Genomic DNA, 16956 nt, shown 5'->3' on the forward strand with positions numbered 1-16956 from the left:
CCCGAGAGGCCGAAGGACCTGTCTTTAAAAGATTGGTATTGATATATGATATTAATTTTAACATTTGTGGGAAATTGTATGTAATACGATGCTATGCATGCTTTTTATGGCAGAGAACCGGTTCTTATCCAGCGTATATCAATCGGTTTAGAAGCCATCCTGGAAAATATTTTTTTATTTCACTTGAACTCAAGAAATGATTTTAAAGCTAAGAAAATGAAAAAGATAGAGAGACAAGTATATTGAATGAATTACAGACTGTTTGCGTTATCTAAAATGGAAAAGTTATTTTCTGAATAGACTTAATATTTCAGATTTAAAATCCAATTTCCACAGAATAGGTTTACAATATATTTAAATTTAAAATATTCAAATAAAAAAGTAAAAATGAATATCTTGTAATCTAATCATCTATTCCCATAAAACTAAACAATTTTGACTTCTTTATTCAGCTTAACTATATTTGGCTTACAAATTAAAGCAATAATTCTCTAAAGATTAAAATGGACCCACTTCTTACACATTAATGAACAACAAATACTTGATGAATCTTAATTTATAAATTTTAATCAATGTTTTTTTTTATTCAAAAAAGAAGTTTTGTAAAAAGAGTATGTTTTTCACTTTTCCATATAGAGGTATGCAATAATTCTTAAAGATTATTACAAAACTACGAATAGAGAATGATATTGTAAACAAAAAAGATCAGCAACGATTAAAGTTGATTTTGAATTAACATAAAAGCTTTAACAATGCATTAAATCAAGAAAAGAGATGACGATGATTGATATATCGACCAACAACTCTTATACAACGCTTACTTACTTGTTTATCTATAATACAAAGTAGCTTGATGTCTGTCTGTCCGTCCGTCCGTCCGTCTGAAGCTTAAGATCTCGGTAACCACTGAACCGATCGGATTCTACTCTTCAGGGTATATACCTATTGGTCCTGTGGTGGTTTTCTAGCTATTTTCTTGGGGGGTGGGACACCCCCAACCCCCCCAAAAACAAAAAAATCCCCCCCAATTTTTTTTTTTTTTTTTTTTTTATTTGCTGAAGATTTCCTTGGTCCTTTAGGTTTTGTAGAAGATTTCCTTGGTCCTTTAGGTTTTGTAGAAGATTTCCTTGGTACTTTAACGAATTTCGCCTTAATTTTTTTTATCACCTCTTGGGGCAAGCCGCTAGTAAACTAATAAACACATATAAATAATTTTAGCTGCTTGAATTTTTAAAGAAATATCTAAAATTAAATCAGATATTTGTTATTTAACATAAAGTTAACAAAATTAAAGATGACAAAATATTATATTGTTAAAGTAGTAAGTTTTTTTGCCTGTAGCCTAAGATTTTGATAAACCGAAGCTATTGAGTTCTTCATTTTATGTAAGTTTCATATAGGTCTGAAGATGGTTTTGTCGTTTAAATTAGTGGAGGAGCAACTAGCTATATTAATAAATAACATTATGATAAAAATGATGTGATGTAAATTTAAGAACAACACAAAATATTCCATTCTTAGGAATAACTATTCCTATCCCGGTACCCAACAAACATTTAGTTTTAAAATAGTAAATGTCATTTTGAGATGGTTATCTCTGCTTTATTTCTATTGAACAGATAAATTTTCTTCTCTAGTAGAGCAGGGTTAAAATTAGTGGATAATGGACCAACAAGGTTAAAACCAAAGGTTGCTTCTGTCTGTGTATTGGCCCATCATTGGTCATTTGTATTGTAAAACTATAGGCACTATAAACAGCTTAACAAATTTTTTTTAAAATTCCTTCTTATATATAACAAAAAGTGTTTTTTTAATGATGGAAGAATTGATCAGGTAAAATCTAGTATGACTTTAAAGCCGATTAAAATATCAAAAATGACAAAAAATACAATGTAAATTTTTACCATGTGGGTAAAATGTCCTAGACTTAGGTTTTGATTGTTATCAAAAGTTATGTGTGTATATGGTTTTCTAAGGGACAAGGCTACTCTATAATTCACATTTACCTGTGTGTCCGTACATACCAAATCTGCTTATACCAACAACGAAATTAATTCGAAAAAATATTACCAAAATTATACGTGAATTTCAGCTATCGTTTGGGGGGGAAAACCTTATTAGAATTGACGACTTTTTTCCTGCCAACCCCCCCCCCCCCCCAAATATTATTTGAGTTACTCTCGTTCGTTGGCTATACCTTATTCCTGGTACCAAATGACGAATTCACGAGTAGGTGCAGGGACTTGATTCACACTCACTCACTAAAAATTTTTGTTTTTTTTAAAGAATATAAGAAAAGTCAAGACCAATGGGACAAATAAAAAGAAATAACAAAACAGTTTATAGTAAATTTTCTGTTTTTGTTTATGATTATCCTTGTTTAATGTATGTATGTAATATGTATGGTTTTTAGTGCTGCATACACGAATATTTGAATATTTACTAAACTAAAAATGGTTCGGTCTAATTTAATTTTTATTTTACATTTACAGCCTTGAAATATATACACTACCATTCATGGGCGTGCGAAGCAAAAAACTGCCCCTTTTTACAAACAAAATTTAGCTAATATTACAAATGTCCCCACTGGAAAAGGTGCATTGCATGCTTATATCCTAACTGATGAAAAGTAAAGGTTTTGAAGTAATTTTGATTTGCAGTTAATCACTAAACCTTTGAAAAGAAAGAAACATGATATTTAATTACTTTTTAAAGACAAGTATTGTATGAAAGTTTATTTTTTATTATTATAAAACAGTGGCATGTAGGGAGGTGTTGCGATTGTCAACACCCACCCAAAAATTGAAATTGAGAAGGCCTTCCCTAATCCATTTATTCTACCCTCTGTTTTAAAATATATTCTTTAATTTGTTGAAAACAATGCTAGAATTATTTATTCTGCAAATGTAAACGAGCATAAACAGTTTTATGCATAAGTTATCACAAGGAAAAAAATTTTCATATATATTTAGACAATTTACAATTTCATTGCTGGTTAGAAAAGCATAATATTACTATATTTTTAAAGATGATTAATATAAAGACACAGTTCTAATTTACAATATTGCTTTGCTTAAAAAGAACACTTTTAGAGCTTTTTAACCCTTAATTTTGAAACCTATAAATGGAAGAATATTATAACCACAAAAAGATTTCTTTTATTCATATTAGCTCTAAAATCAATTATGACCAATTGTACGACCGTTTTAGTTATTGGTTTAGACTTTTCAAAGTATTTAGATTCAAAACTTTTCACATGATAAGTGACAACTTCCTTTTAGATTGCCGTCATTACTTTTGGTAAATTTAAGAAGCTTCTTTTAGAGAAGCTAAGCATATAAAAATGTTCATGCAATATTTAAAGTGAGCATTTTTTATGTACATAATCTTTGGGAACAATTCAATGGAGAAAAATGCATTGGCATAAGTGGAAAAAAGACAATATAAAATAAGACTCTAAATTACAGACCAGGGAATCATCCTATCTACAGGAAATTTAATTTAGCAAAACAAGATGTAAAGTTTAAGAAGCTGCTTAAAACATTTATAAATATATACAGAACAACATCTTATCCTATTTATAGAAGAGCTGCGCTATTATAATTAAATAACACTAAAATTGTACTTGTTTCTCTAATTTAAAATAATGAGTGCAAAAATGTAAAAAATAAAGAATTATTGAGCTAGTGAAGTTGCGTGCCTTTGCACATACTTACCATTTTTGACACACTCAATGACGAGAAACATAGTTTTTTTCTTAAACAGATTGCCAAGGTGTGTTCTTAGATTTCATCATTTGAGATTTTATAGACAAATATAATGAATTACACTAGAACATTTAATTTAACTAAAATTAAAAAAATATGAGTCATAAAGTTATTTAAATTTTTCTCATAGCTCTTTTCTTCTAATTTTCCCATAAATAGAATCTGATTATTATCAACTGGATACAACTATAACTTTGAAAATTCTAGAAACTATAAAATATTTCAAAATAATTACCTGACATATAACAGCTACATTCTATTTGAGCAAAATTGTTTGGTAACTATTTTAAATGAGTTACTCTGTAAAAAACCTATTATTAAAGGACAGACCATTGACTTAATGCATTTTCACAATGTATTGCGTCAGGTCTCCGGCAGCAGATTGTTAAAAAAGGCGACTCAAAAATATCTTAAAAGGAAATCTGCAGCAAATTCGAACAGCCGCAATACCTGACGGCTTGATATGCAATTTCAAACAGATTGTTCAAAATTAGACGGTCGATTACGAAAGTTCAAGTTAAATTTATATGAAATAAACAGAAACACTGCTAAAAATGCATACTGTATGTTTTTTGAGTAGATTTTAGCATAATGCATGGACTTTTAATGTTTATGTTGAAAACATGAATTCATAAAAGACAAAAAATGTAGAGAAAGAGGTAAATACAAACAAGGATGAATAGTAATAACAGTGGCGAGTCCGCTTTTAAATGTGTGCACATTACAATCTGAAAACAAGGGCATTTATTAGACTTTTTTTTCTACTTGATGACCAACCAAATTATATGAGGTAATAATACAGAATTATATGATAAAATGTTGAGAAAGAATTATGGATATTAGATAGCAGATACACAAGCACAGGGGACATATAGTGTAGCTTCGCTACTAAAAATATGCATCCTTAAGTAAATAAATATGTTTGCAGTTTCGCTAGGATCGTGTCTACTCTTCAATTTTGGTTCCTTCGTAAGTAAAAGTTACCAGAAAATAGTTAAGTCGCTTTTTTAGTGATATTTCTACAATAATTATATCTTAAGACCCACCATTCCCCCCACTTTTTTCACCTTTTAAAAGTTTGTAAACCTTCTTTTCGCAGAAAATTAATATCCACCTATTTTGAAAAAGTATTGTCCTTTTTATTTTTTTATATGTGCAGAAAAATAAATATAAAATTTTGCACACCTATTCTTAACAGCAAATGCTTTGCATGTGTACCTTGACAGGGTTATAGTAACTTATCTCACAAGTGGACCATCCCTGATCAACATAACACTATAGTATTAAGATCATTATAAGAAATGTGTTTTGTTTTGTTTGTTTATATGGATCTTGCTAACCACTGAATCGATTGAGTTTTTTAGGAAAAAATCAGAAATAATCCGTATGAATTTAGACTATTTGATGTTGTATAAAAAGTAGATGAAATTTAAAAACTTTTTAAATTGCCGATAAAGTACTAAAACCTACCTTTATAAACATTAAAGGCCTTTGTGGCATCATAAACATGTTTTCAAAATCAAAATTATTGGAGAAGGGGTTTTGAGGGGTCTTATTACAAAACAAAGGATTAAGCCTAGGTTTAATATCTATTTTCTTAATTTTAACTAGGTAATTCTTTTAGAAATAGGTTAAATATACAAAATTTTGTTTTCCTTCCACTTTTTTGTTCTAAAATAGTGTTATTAATTTAAATATTTTACTAAACGAATTTTTACTACAAATTTTCTTTAAACAATTAGAAAATAAACATTTAAATATACTCTAAGAAGGGTTTATGATGCGAAAAAAATACAACCCTTTTTTAACCCCGTCTAAGTAACTAAATAGACTTTACTTAAATACATTTTCTTTTATTACCCTATAAAAGGACACCTCAAAATTTTACTTTCGTCTAAAGATTTTGAAAGTTATTAGATACTTTGATATAAATATCTTCTTTCCTTCATTAATTTTTTTAACCTTACTCTAGGAGGACTTCTAACAAGTCTTATTCTGTGAGAGAGGGGAGTTCTCCCTGTACGATGTGCTGAATTTTAATTTCCAAATGTGAACGCAGTTTCCGCGGTGTTTCCTCATCCTATCTCAATATTTACTACTAGCGGCTACGCCCCTAGAAGCCTCTAGGGGCACTTATGGTAGGAGGGGGAAAAGTCGAACTCATCTAATTTTAAATTTTAGTTTAAAAAGAGTAAAACAAATATTTTTTGGGGGGGGAGGGGAAGACACCCTCCCCAAAAATAGTTTAAAACCTTCCCAGGACCTATAAGAAGCTTCACTGTAAAGGAGAACAATATCGGTTTAGCGGTTAGCGAGATCCTTCGGGACAGACAAAAAACGCTTACTACTTTATATAATAGGATAGATAAAAAATCTTCAAACTTTCGAAATTTTAATTTTTTTTGGAAGTTTGAAGCTTTTTTAGCTTGTAGGAAATATTGAGATAGAATGAGGAAACATCGCGGAAACTGAGTACACATTTGGAAATTGAAATTCAGCACATCCCCTGTACCTATAATGAACTATTTAAGATTAGGTAACAAGATATTTTACTTCTAATCTCAAAAAAAGTTCAACATTAAATCGTTTTCTAAGAATCTTTATTTCATTAATGTATGTTTCTCTGTAATTTTTTTGTACTGTAAGTTTTTTGTTGTATAAAACCACTTTAATGAAAGATCGAATACTTATATATATTCAGGATTGAAAATATAAACTTAAATTTACCTTTCATCTTTTCATATTATGACCGTATGGGCACTTTTTAAGCACTACCTTGGCTAATTTCTTCAACCAAAAAACAAGCGAAAAGAGTGTCCTTTGAAGCCACAAATCATGTCTATAACAAGCACCCAAAAAAACGAGGGGAGTACTTGAGGGGCGGTTAAGCAGGGAGCCATAAACATTTTTACTGCCTTTTAATGACATAATTAGGCTATAAACTGTGTGAATGTGAAACACTTAATAAATACTTTTGTGGCTGAAAATGAACATCTTCACATCTTTTCTGGTTAAAGCAAAGCTTCTCTTTAAGTTTTTTTTGTTGTTGTTGAAAACAACAGTTTAAAAGTGATAATTGTTTTTATGACGTGAAAAAAGAACAATATTATGGAATAAGTAAAAATGTTAAGCTGATATTAATAATAAAACACAAAAAAATCCAAAATTAAACCACAATAATAAGATATATATCACATAATAAGGTAAAGCCAACAAGCGAAATAAATCTAAAATAACATTTGGGGGGCAGATAAAAAGGTTATCATTTTTACCATGTGTTTCCTCCCTAACGGCAGCTGAAAATAACGTATAGGTTTCGTGATTTTTCCCGAATTAATTTCGTTGTTGGTAAAAGCTTGATATATAAATTTTTTGTTGTTAAATGTAATTCGTTCTAAAGTTTTGTATTTGTTTTTTCTTCTATCATAACAATCAAATGTATGGATTGTTTCTTTATACTAGACCACTGGTAAGAGAAAAAAAAGAATGATAACATTCATAAGTAGCGAAGCACATAAAATTTAAGAAATTGAAAAACGGACAGATTGCTTTTTAGAGCATAGGTTGAGTTGGGATAACAAAAACAAAAAGAGATAATTTAAAAAAATTCAAAGAAATTCACGAAACCTTATGATTTTTTTTGTAGCATGACCTAAAGACAGATAGACAAAACCATGTATAGACTATATGCGCATTTGTCATAGGAATCTTTACTAATCATTTCAGCAGTCTATCTTTTACAGCAGACAAAAAATCACATTTCCCCATTAGTGTTACGGACTGACGGACATACAAGATGAATTACAGAGTCTTTTCGCTACTAAAAATGGCTAAATAATAAGAAGCAAAAATTGGAATAAATCTATATTCTACAAATAGGATATTGGGATAATGGAAAATATAACACATATTGTCACCATCGAGGTCATACTTTTGAGGGATTATACAATCATTTTTGAACAGCGATTCCTTTGACAATAAGGATATATGCAAAATATCTTCGTAATTAAGTAAAATAATCTAATCATTAATGTCACAGATTTTACCCATTTTTCAGACTTTTAATTGATATTCTTTTTCTGGAAGTGCTTTAGTAAGCCTCGAGTTTTGGATGTTGACAATCTAGTTAATCCATCTTTAAATTTCCTTAATATGAATTTTAAAACATTTTTGATATATTATTGATTCATTGATTTCTAGAGTCGAAAAAAATAGTGATATTAGTTCTTTTTTTGTTAATTTTCATCTTTCACAATAACATGGTACATGAACAAAAAAGGTTGCTATCTAGAAGTTTATTTTGTTTCTATATTAACCTTTTTTTACCAACAATATGACAAAGTGAATGAAGTAAAGATGTTTTGATATTCCTGTATGGTAAGTAGAGACAAATAACCAGAGGCGTCAATAAACAAAACAACAACCACTCACTTTAGAATATAAAGATATTCATCTTGTTGTTTTTACTCAGGGATCGGCAGCCGCGGATGATGGTGGTTGTTTCCGAGTGTAGCTTAAACTAACAATTGAACAAACAAACCAACACAAAAATCTCCGTATGTCAATTGCTGTCAGTGTCAGGTGTAACAACCAAAGATAATAAAGGGGAATAATTCTCTCCTTTTAGGTCCAAACACTTTGGATATTAGGCAACAGACAACCAACAATTTAACTCTACGACCATTGCATTGTCTGAAATGTCTAATGTTTTGTGCCTGTTTTGAGCCAAAGGTTACCTCTTACCATTTTCTCTGCATTCAATGGGGTAAGAAACTGCCTAGAACCACCTGAAGGATTAAATCTAAAGATGAAAAAGTCAAATGTAATTGAAATTTGAAGCTTTAGACAAAAAAACCTTACTCCTTTTATAAAAGGATATAATATTCTGTGTAGCATGTATAAATATATATTTTTATATTCTATCTCTGTATAAAGAGAGACAAATAACCAGGGGCTGCAATAAACAAAACAATATTCACTTTATTCCTCACTTTTCTTACATATCATGTTGGTAAAGAAATAATAGGACCATAATATACCGAAGGAAAAATGTTTTTTGCTCCGATTTAGTTTTGAGTATTTTAAGAAGGTGTGATAAATAAAACATGCGCGAAAAATGTAAAAAATTACAGAAAAGACTAAAAAAGCCTTAAATTCTACTTAAAATCCCTTTACCTTTTAATTAAAATTTAGAAAATTAGAAAGCATCAAAAATTTTCTTAAAGGGGTACAAGTATCTTTAATATTCAGAAACTTTTTTCTTATTTTTCTTTTAGATATTTCTTTAGCTTCTAAAATGCAAAATTAACTTGTTGAAATACATTTATCTAACTTGTTACCCAAAATTTCTTTTATATTGATCCCTGAAAAAAAATCCACCAACTATCTTAGCTCTTTCTCTTGTTAATTTAATAATTTTCCAAGTTGGATGGTTAAATGTGCCTAGAGAAGATAAACTGGTAATTTTAGAGCTAACACATCTTAAAATTATATTTTGCCTGGTATTCATTCATAACAGAAAATTACCTTTATTATAGTTAAAAACTTAACTTTAAAAAGCTGTAGTAATATAAAAAAAGCGAAATTTCTGCATTTAGGTGCATGGAATAAAACGTCCTTTCATTCTTAAAGTCTTTGTTAAATTCTCGATTCAAGTCTAAGGATGTTATAAGGGAACACCATAAAATTTGTGACTTTGTAGCATCAGGCAGCCATGTTCAAAGTTGCTAAAACAAAATTAAATTTTTCAGTTACTTTCAAGTACTTCAGTTTAAAAAATCTAGATTAAGTAGTGGAGTTTTGCCAGGAGCTGTATTTCTTTAGGGAGTACAAACTGGGTTTGACACTCCCCCCCCCCCCCTTCGTTCCGCAAGGTTTTGAATCAAGGGATGCTGATAATTCTTTTTATCTGTCCGGTAAGTTCTTGTAATCCGCTAAGTTGGTTTCACTTTTTCAGGAAAGCTTTATAAATGTCCATGGTATGTTTGTCAACCCTCACTATAAGAGAGATGGTATATCTTAAGGAAAACTATTCTACTTCAATGATTCAGTAGTCAAATATAACATTTGTGAAATTTAAAATACTTAAGTGCTGTTTTATCCATGTACTTAAATCCATCAATTTTGTATACTTTTATACAAAATCTTTTGTTTTGTTTATCTTTGCAATTTTTGTTTGATAAAATTTAATAAAGAAAAATATTTGGACAATCTTCATCATACTTGCTTAACATAAACCAGGGGCTTCATTCATAGAATGTTTTTTAAATAGATTTTAGTAAATATATTTCTAATAAGCGAAGCTTTTCTAAAATTAGAATAAGTGCGTAAGTCTATAACGGATACCTCTTCCAATCGATTTTAAACTTGGTATGACGAATCCTGCTATATTTTGGACCGATTTTTAAGCGTAGCAACTGTATGTTTGTTATCAGTAAGTCTGTAGGTCCATTTAAAACATTCTGATTTTCAACAACAAAAAAATTATTTTAGGATTGAAATCGGCAACCCAATATCCCTTATCTATAATACAAAGTAGCTTGATGTCTGTCCGTCCGTCCGTCTGTCCGTCCGTCTGAAGCTTAAGATCTCGGTAACCACTGAACCGATCGGATTCTACTCTTCAGGGTATATACCTATTGGTCCTGTCGTGGTTTTAAGCTAATTTCTTGGGGGGTGGGACATTGGGCCCCAACCCCCCCAAAAACAAAAAAATCCCCCCCCCCCTTTTTTTTTGCTGAAGATTTCCTTGGTCCTTTATGTTTTGTAGAAGATTTCCTTGGTCCTTTATGTTTTGTAGAAGATTTCCTTGATACTTTAACGAATTTCGCCTTAATTTTTTTATCACCTCTTGGGGCAAAGCCCCTAGAGGCTAGGGGCGAAGCCGCTAGTTTGTAAAAAAGCTCCTCTACTAAGTAAAAAACTTCTGGAAAGAATAAGAAAAAAATGGCATAAGTTAACTTAATTATGGTTGCACTGTAAGTTGCAAACCCCATTGCATCTTATGGTTATGTTATGGAATTTTTTTTCTTTCCAGAATATAACAATTTAAAGGGTAAATCTAGATTTCATTTTTAGAAATGTTAGGAAAATATTATATCTTTTATTTGTCATGATAAAAATTGTGTTAATAGTTTTGATTTTCAGGGTAGCTTTGCTACCGATTACTCTAAAATGTCTTATTAAATTTTCGTGTTGAAATTTATAGACATTTGAAATTGACAATGTTTAAAAAAATCTTTCTTAGTATATGTCTATGTCATATAATTTTCTGGGTTGGGTTTGACATTACTCCCTAAAGAAATAGAAACTTTAACCTCAGTCCGCAAAAAACCGTACTGTCACTCAACCTAATTTGGATCTTCGTAACCCCACCACCTGTAGGGATCTTAAGACCTTTATTTTATCTAAGCTAACATTTAAAAAAAAAATTATAAAAATTTTCCTTTTCTCCTTTAAACAAAAGGGGTAAAGTGAAGACACTAGTTTATAATAAAGAAAGTTGTTTGTATTAATACGTTACTTGGCATGAGATGGATAAAAGAAATGACAAGTGAACCCGGGCTCAATATAAATATACCAGGAATAAAGGAATAGATAATGCTGCGCTACTAGACTGTATTAATATCTTACTTGGCATGAGATGGATAAAAGAAATGACAAGTGAACCCAGGCTCAATTTAAATATACCAGGAATAAAGGAATAGATACTGCTCCGCTACTAGACTGTATTCATGTATTACTTGGAATGAAATAAGATGAAATATCTCTAAATTTCTTCTCATTCAAAAACTGTCCAAAACCTACACATTATAAGCATTATAAGCAAATATTTATACCTATATTTTGTTTACATTTATATTCTGATTTTTATTAAAATTCTCCATGCATTATGTCCCTGACACATCTATTTACTATATTTACTATTTACCCCTCTACCAATAAAGATACCATACAATGTGACCAATTTTCTTAATATTCAAATTACAAAATACCTTGAATTAAAATAGCTTTGAACCTGCTATTGACCAATACATAGATCTTTAGAAGACGTAAATAAACAATAGACAATTAATTATTCTCACCTTATTATAATAAACAAAATTACTCCTTTTGTTGATTAAACTTATTAAAGGTAAAGTTTGTTGAATCTTTTACCAGTATGTCTCCCTTACGATTGTAAGCTTACAAATTTTAGAACGAGACTATATTATTTTCTCATTTACTTATACAAGATTCTAATTAAATTTTTCTTGTCGTTTTGAATGTACATCTGTCCAAATATCTGATCTACGATAATCTTTGCTGTCTATCAAACTAGAGCTCTACTAATATCCTTATATCAAGGGAACAAAATAAAATATAATTTGCTCACCAAATCAACCTTTCTTTATATATACATTTAATTTTAATCTTAAAACATTCATAATTGTTTAAAGCATAAAAAAAGATTCATGATATTCTTTATTGACCAACAAATCAAAAAGTCTTAAAATTTTCTAATTATTTGAATTAAAATAATATTTTGTTATAAGATTGTATTTTATTAACAACGAAATTTACAATTTACATTTGAATCTATAGTATAATGCCTTCTACTTTTTTAATATCTCATCATTTACAGGATTGGAAAGAAAATAGCCCAAAACTATCCCATGACCATTTTCAGGATACCATATTTATTATTTGAAAATGGATGAAATGATAGATATTATAAATTTAAAAAATTAAAAAAAAATTAGGATATTAAAAGATTTGACTAGTTTATTGATCAAATGCTTTAATAATGTTAAAGTGTCTCTTACAAGTTTTTTATCATTTTAAATTGTCTGATATTTTATAAATGATCTATTAAAACAATATAATTCAGTATTCCTCAACCCTTTCTTTTCCAAAAGCGCACTATTTTAAATTTAGGATAAGAATAGTTAATTTCCATTGTTCTATCCTTATTGTCCCTAAATGGTTAGATTGACAGAATCGAGGGATTTGCAAATTATAAAAAGAAACATTTTTTAGAATGGATTAGTAGATTACCTTTTACGGGCGGGATTACAGTCCAGGACCTTTTCGACTTGGTGTACTGTCTAGGTCCTGGTCCAGCAATCCAGGAGAACTAAGGATGACTGTTACGCACCCTTCTCTGTCCAAACACCCAAGGATATTAGGTTAAGTAACATCCAACAGACAACCAACTCTCTGTGATGCACGACCTTTGTCTGAGAAGTCCCAACTGTGCATGGTAACGAGTTGCGCCTGTTTGGGCCAAGGCAGTCCCCCTACTCTAACTATTTATGTCGCGCATCTGACATAGCAGAGATAAAATCAACCTTATTCGACGTTCACTCAAAGCCCAAAAATAATGGACTTAAAAGTGTATTAAACTGTATATAAGACATTTGCGAATATATTGATACCATTAATTTGCCTCTGAGATAGAAAAAAGTATGTTTTTTTAATATTTTTCTCTCGCTACAAATCAAATTTCAAATTTGAGTCACCAAAAATGCTAAACTAATTTTTGCTCTAGAAGAATCAATTTTTGGAGTTAGAAAGTGCTTAATACCTCATTTTAATCGCCTGGCATTGCTTTATAATATACAGGTAATGACTTGGTTTTTTATGGAACAGCTGACTAAAAAATTGAGGTTTTGTGACAAACCCACTTTTGTTGTTGCTCCATAAATGATATTTTTTTCCCCAATTTTTTTGGCTGTAAAGAAGCTTTATATATTCATATAACATCCACCTAAATTTGACTTTTGATATTTTATTTATAACATCACCAGAGGGAATTGAATTTTGGAAAAAAAATATCAATTTATATTTTACACTGCTATGCATTGTTCTTGTTCTTGTTTCTAAAAAAAATTTATATTATAAAAAAGAGAATTATTTAACGCTTCTATAGTTATGTTTATCATTTTTCTAGGCTAAATATAACTATAATTACACCATTTTAAAGTTAGACATCATAACATATTAACACAATTATTGAATCGGTCTGTATTATTAAGCTGGCAACTCTTAAAACAGCTGCATTTCATTATCCTATTATATAAAGTAGTAATCTTTTTTGTCTTCAGGTTAAGATTTCGACCATTACAGTACCTATTGAGTTTTGTGTTTTATGGATGCTTCTTATAGGACCCTGGATAGTTTTGGAATTTTATAAAAATATCAATTTATATTTTACACTGCTATGCATTGTTCTCGTTCTTGTTTCTAAAAAATATTTTTATAATTAAAAAGAGAATTATTTAATGCTTCTATAAGTGTGTTTATAATTTTTCTAGTCTAAATATAACTATAATTTCAGCATTTTTTAAACATCATTATATTCAAGTTATTGTAATTTTTAAAAAAATATCAATATCAAGAACTATTGGAACAATTTTTACCATGCAAAACAAGGTGTTATAAAGTGTAGGATCCCTCACAATATCTATCTGTCTGTCTATAATGCATTACACATGTAATGCTAATAGAGAGGATGCTATAAGAGTGCTCTTATAATGTGAACTTCTCATAATTGAATGGGCTTCCTGAAACCAGAGACCATAAAGTTGGCCTAGTCACTACAAGGGGGAGTGCAGGAGTATCCAGGGGGAGGTGCTTGTAAAAGGGTAATTTTTTTTAGGGATGGGGGGTATAAAACCAGCCTTTTAAATTTTTTTTAATAGGAGTAAAGAAAATCCTTAAAACTTACAAATCTAGGAATCAAACTAGCACCCCAACCAATAATCGGTTCCATGCCAAATGTAGGAGTGGAAAAACATTGGAGGGACAAATGCTTGAGTCCCAAACGTCAGAGTGGAACAAACGCAGGAGTGGGACAAACGTTGGAGTGGACAAACACAGGATTTTTGGGACAAACATCGGATTGGACAAACACAGGAGTCCTAAACTTTTTTTTCAATTTTGAATTTATTTTATACAAACACAGCCCCCCCTACCTTCGTCCTGTTACTTTTCTTAGTTAGGTTAGGTTAGGATATAGGCTAGGGGGCTGAGCGCTGCAGCCATAGTCATTATTTTGTAGACAAGGGTATAAAAAATTTCAAAATTGTAATATTATTAAAATAGTAGACACTCCTAGGTTTTATTTAAGCAATGTCCACTCCAATGTTTTCCACTCCAACGTTTGTCCACCTTGATGTTTGTCCACTCTGACGTTTGTCCCATTCTTACGTTTGTCCACTCCGATGTTTGGGACTCCTGCATTTGTCCACTCCGACATTTGGGACTCCTATGTTTGAGGTAGAACCCCAATAAGTAAATCTCAATAAAACTTGATAAAATTATGCAAAATATCAAAGTATTCAATCCCTGAATTTCAACCATCTAACTTGAATAGGAGTAGGGAAAATCATGAAAACTTGAAATGTAGGAATCGATATAGCCCACCCCAGTTTTTTTGCAAATCCTAATGAAACTTGATGAAAATATGGAGTATTGATAGAGAGAGAGAATATTCAATCCATGAAAATTTCAGCCTTCTATCTTTTATAGAAGCCGAGAAAATATCGTTTTCCCCTTTCTGTCTCAGACAGACAGACATACCAATGAACAGACATACAGATGAATGGACAGACAATGGACGGACAAATATTTTGAATTATAGAGTAGCTTCACTACTAAAAAAGTAAATAGGATAATTGTTGTACACAAATTGATTTCAGTATGTTTTAAATGAGCTTACTTAATCAAGGACGTCCAAGCTTTTTGATTTGAGGGGAAGAGGGGGGGGAATTGAAATATCTAAATTTGGGCATCCCCATGTTCATTTTGTGGGGTAATCTTTATATAATAGAGGCAAGGACGTCAAAGCTTTTTATATTTTTTTTTTGGGGGGGGGGGAAGGGGAAGATTAAAAATTATGGGGTTGCCCCAAATTAATTAATAACCCTTAACCCCCTACCCCCCCCCCCCCACCGGGACATCCCTTTACATAAAGTAATGATTATAAAGTTGGTAAGTACCTTACTGCTACAAAAATCATATTCCAACATTTAAGATTAATTCTAACACGCCTGAATTAACAAAAAGAGCTAACCATGGCGTGGATATACACATCCTAATTGTAAAAATGTTTTGCTTTTTAAAATTGTAAATCAATTATTCAGGAATCATTTTACTTTGTTTATTTACTAGCAGCTGTGCTCCAAGCATCTAGGAGCTCTGTAATGAAAGGAGTAAGGAAATTAGTAAAATAGCCTTATACTTTACCGAAATCTTAAGCTACAGACAAAAAAGCTTTATAAAATATGTATTAATATGTATTAACTGAAATGATAAAATATGACCTATTTTTTTCTCATTAAAGATTCTCTTCAAACACCTCCCCCTTTTTATATAAAGATGCTAATTCCTCCCCAACCCTAAGAGGATATAAGCAGTAAAAAACCCCGCAGGGGGCACAATTTTCTAACACTTCTTTCTTATTTAGTCTTTTAAAAGGATTCAAAATGCATTGACATATATATATATACAGTGTGTTTTTTTTTATGAGCACTTTTTTGAAAGCAATTTTACCCAACTTATAGTTATCAGAATTTAATGATTAATGGCTTATTTTCTTCGTTTTTTAAGGGAAATTATGAAACAACAAAAAAATTACAGTTTTTGTTGAAAAAGTACAGTAAAGTTGAAAATTAAAAACTTAGGTGTCAACATATAAAAATGGTTTTAGCGCATTTTTCTTTAAAAAATGGATTTTCTGTAGTCGACTTTGGGGGGCCAGTACTCCCTCCCTGGTTGAGATATGACCTTCAAACTTTAATATGTTCTAGTACATGTCCCTAATAGTATCTGTATACATTTTTAGCTCTATATCTCAACTTTGAAGTGTTTAGCAGCCATTCTTGCAAAAGGTTGATTATTTGAGCATAAGAAAAATGCGCTAAAACCATTTTTAGATGTTGACACCTAAGTTTTTAATTTTCAACTTTACTGTACTTTTTCAACAAAAACTGTAATTTTTTTTGTTGTTTCATAATTTCCCTTAAAAAACAAAGAAAATAAGCCATTAATCATTAAATTCTGATAACTATAAGTGGGGTAAAATTGCTTTCAAAAAAGTGCTCATAAAAAAAAACACACTGTATATATATATTTCAACTCTTATTTTATACATCTTAATTGGAACTGATGATCTATTTTTATAGAGAAACATATGTATTCCATCAAT

This window comes from Acartia tonsa, chromosome 3 (assembly GCF_053477335.1).
Source record: "Acartia tonsa isolate MP-2025a chromosome 3, ASM5347733v1, whole genome shotgun sequence".
NCBI lineage: Eukaryota > Metazoa > Arthropoda > Copepoda > Calanoida > Acartiidae > Acartia > Acartia tonsa.